The sequence below is a fragment of the Prenolepis imparis genome, unplaced genomic scaffold (genome assembly GCF_030444845.1).
Source record: "Prenolepis imparis isolate NDT839.2.m4 unplaced genomic scaffold, iyPreImpa1.0 SCAF_15, whole genome shotgun sequence".
Classification (NCBI taxonomy): Eukaryota; Metazoa; Arthropoda; class Insecta; order Hymenoptera; family Formicidae; genus Prenolepis; species Prenolepis imparis.
In genome coordinates this window covers 7,977,341-7,981,756 of record NW_028141173.1, presented here as the reverse complement: position 1 = coordinate 7,981,756, position 4,416 = coordinate 7,977,341, and positions in this window count along the sequence as shown.

The following is a 4,416-nucleotide window of genomic DNA, read 5'->3' as shown; positions in this document are numbered from 1 at the left end:
GAAACAGCATTTCAGATGGCTTTAGCACACTCTTAAAAAACCTCGAAAACTATCCTTTTCCCTTTATAATCAATCAACAGCTGTAAAATGTAATATTATGAAGCCCAGTCCGTCTGGTTTTTGCATATGCGCAATCATTCCGCATGTCAAAGTCTGATATCTCGATCATTTTACAGATGTTGATTGATTATAAAGGGAAAAGGATAGTTTTCGGGGTTTTTTAAGAGTATGCTAAAACCATCTGAAGTCCTGTTTAATCGAAATATCTGTTCATTAAAAAATGGCATCCAAGAATTTTCAGCGTGTGCTTTCTCGCCTCTGACGTCACAATCCAATATGGCCGCGGTGAGCACCCAGGAGCCTTAAAATCTTCTACATTTTATTTGAACGTTTCGGTCCTTGTATTTATATATCAAAATGTTCTATTATTAGTAAGAAAAAAATTCACTCACTCATAATGTCTAATATTATAAATTCAATATAATCGCAGAAAGAGATCAAGAGTCCTTAAGATATCGTAATGATTGTGTCTTAGTGATGCATTCAAACGTATTTTGCCCAAATTTTTGTATCAAATATATTTGTGAATCAGACGTGAAAAATTTCTTTGCTATGAAGCTCGTTCATAAATCTTAAGTTATTACTGGATGCTTTCCAGCAATCACATGTGACACAGTATCGACTTGTAGTTGTAATACTTCTTAGATTCTTTCTTACTTTCACCGCCAAAGGGCAGAGCAGTCACTTTACATAGCTTTTTCAAAGTTTTTAAGTTTTTTTTTTAAGTTTTTTTTTTTAAGTATACCTTCTACCTATTCTGTAGAAAAAAATGGTACCAAATGTAAAAATGTTGGTGTAGTGGAGTGACAGAAAATAAAGACACAGTAAAACATGGCATTTTAGCTGTGCTGGAAAGCACCCACTATCTCGATATTTTGTTAAACAAAAGTGAAATAATCGTATAATTAAAAAGAGCGGCGTTTTGCTAATGGGGAAAATAATTGTTTATAATATAAGGCTTCTTTGATAATGACTAAAGCTAAACTAAGGTACTCCGCGGGCTGCTGCGAGCTGTTTTCGAAATCTTACGAGAACGTTCCAAGGGTCTCCACAATAAGAGAGCGAAAATCGGGAGGAAATAAATAAACATATATGATTCTCTATAACTTTGGAAAAAAAAGATCATGAAATACAAAAAGGCAGAAAGAAAAAATGCAGAACAGGGAAAAAAGCATGGGATAGAAGAGAAAGAAAGAGAGAGAGAAAGAGAGAAGAGAGAGAGAGAGAGAGAGAGAGAGAGAGAGAGAGAGAGAGAGAGAGAGAGAGAAATGGAAAGAGGAAAAGTGGAGAGAGTAAAAAGGATTGCTAAATTTTTGTGTATGTATATTTAACTATCCTATGTAGACTAAATCTATTTTTGGCAATGTTGTTTAGGTATACATGTTAAATATTACGCGCGCATGCGCGATACCATAAGTAGATTCACTGGCCATAGTATTATGCGTTATGTAAGATCGCTTAATATCTGTTCTTTGACACGTTATCTGTACAATCCTGAAGAAATGGCGGAGACCCCGGTCCACTATGCTTCCATCATTTTTTCACTATGCAGCGCGGATTTAAATTGTAAAAAAAAAAATTAAAATCTACATGATACGTGAAAAATATAGTTAAATATGGAGATGTATATCTACAATTTTTTTAAATTATTTAAACCATAGCCTCTATACATATATTCTGCAATTATTTTTACCTCACATTATTTTGATAATTAAAGACTAAATTGAATTTCATTCTATTTATTATATTTATTATTTATTAATATTTGAAAAATAAATTTATACTTATTATAAATGAGAGATTTGTAAATGTGTATACAGGAGGTAGATATAGAATCTTACAGTTTCTATTACTGTATTAGAGCGAAAAGCCTTTCCATTCTGATTCTAAACTGACTACGCAGCAGCAGTGGAGTCATAAAAATATATCATATATAAATTTGTTACTTTTAACATTATTCGGCAACTGAGTAAATGTTACATAAGTATTACTTTCTTAAGTTTTTTCACTTAGTTTCTTGTTTATGTCATCGAGATAGATAGAAGGAAGAAGAGAGAGCGTGTAAACTGAGTATCCGTTATAATAATCGATGACGACAGCGATATCTATACAGAATTATTTTAAATAAGCAGAAAAAATTTAGAAAACGAACTTTGTTGAAAATTAAGGGGAATTTTTCATAAAAAAAAAATAACCTAGTTTTTCTCCTTTGAAAGAATGTAACCTTCCTCAGGAAGGAAGGGATATAAAATATAGATTTATATGAAAGACTTCCTCCCCTTAATTTTCGACAAAAAATAATTTTCTAAACTTTTTCGCACTTATTCAAAATCACTATATATAGATGCCACGCCGTATTTCTTATTGCTTTTGGAATCTTATTTTAAGATAATTACGTGCGAGAATACAATCCGGGATTAAGTACAATGGCTTTCTCGAGAGGAGGTGGAGGAAATTTTTTTTTTTAAATATTAATCTCTCCCCTCTCTCTCTCTTACGCAGTCCCCCCAGCAGTCTCGTAATATTCGATCGCATCTACAGGTCTCTAAATTTAAGGCTTCTTCAAATGCGTGCTCTCAACAACGAAGATAAGAGGAGGCACGTCTTTGTGGTATAGTTTTTAATATGAGTTTTTTTCTTTTTTTTCTTTTTTTCTTTTTTTTTTTCTTTTACTATTCAAGCCCCGAAGTGTTCTCTGCACCAATCTTTTTTATATCTTTTATTGTCAATAGCTTATTTATTTTTTTTCGTCATTGGACGAACCTGTTGAAATGTTGCGTATGATCGCATTTCTCTCAAAACAAAACAAATATCACTATATGAAAAGTTATATCAAAAAGAATTGAAGAGTGATCGATTACAATATAACGTATTTCGGTTTATATCTAATTAAAATAAAATTCAATAATTAATAAATAATTTCGTTAATAACGTTCGTTATATTTTGACATCTAAAATCAAGTTACTCCAATTTTTTAAATGAAAATTTTAATGAAAATGTGACATATAAAAAAATGCGCGCGCAATGAACAATTAAAAATTTAACTTTACTTCGATTTTCCTAATCGAATATAAGTTCTATTACAATTACTGAACTTTTATCAATGAGTGAATGATAAAATATTTTCTTTTTTTACAATTTTTTTTCTAGGACACATACTTAGGTTTTTCTGATCAAGAAATATTTTTCTCCCTACTTAAGTATAAGATGTGGCTAAAAAGTAAACCGGAAAAAACTTTTCTTTAATTTTTCGGCGAAAATGTATTATCATTGGACCACGGTGTAAGATAATAAAGTGATCCCACATTCCTTCTGGTGACACATTTATTGAGGAATTTTTAACTTCTTCCGCGAGAGGCGCTAAGAGAACGTAGGCCACGTCTGTGTTTATTTATGTAGGTAACAGTAAAGGGGGATTAAAACTGAAACATTCACAAAAGCTACAAAGCTTATTTGTGTTGTATATACTCATACAAATATTTCATGTCTGTGTGGCCTACACGAAACTAGCGCTACTGACGGATTTCTGTAGAAATACCTCGCTAAGTGCGTCAAACTTTTATGTATTGACAGATGGGCTGTGGCATCATTTTATTCTTTTACATTGGACGTATACGTCATAAAAATATGACAATCGAAAAAAAATAGTAAAAATTGAATGTCGCCGTAAAAACATAAAAAAATAAAGAATTAATATTAAGTGTAAAACTTGAAAAAAATGTAACACAAACGTAAGAAATGTTAAAAGAGAGATCAGGATAAAAAATTGCCTATCGCTAATATGTAATATTTTAATTGGAAGATTTAGGAATGCAAAGGTGTGGAAGACAACGAGCAATCGAGGTGTTCGTAAAAAATAGCTGAAAATTGATGAATGTGACTGTAAAAATGTTAGCGGAAGAGTTCAACATCTCCAAAGATACGATTCGCAATATTTTTTATAAATTATTATTTAAATAAACGGAAGATCTGTTCTCGATTCAAGGTAATGCTTAACTACCTACCATATTTGCCTGATTTAGCACCCTGCAAATATTATTTATTTAAAAATAAATAACATACAATAATTTTGCCAATATTATTTGGTTTTATACAGCTTTAGGTCGGTTACTTTATAGCCACATCTTGTGTGAGTGTATATATATGTATATATATACAATATATAAATATAAATTTTAAGAGTAGGATGGCCAAAAAGTGAATAGCTTACGAGATACATATTTTGTACTTTAATGTGACATAATCTTACGTAAACTATATATGAGATATTTTGTAGAATATTTATATTTTTTAATCATCATAAGATCATCGCAAAGTAAATATTTCAAAGTATTTACAAAATATCTCATAGTTTA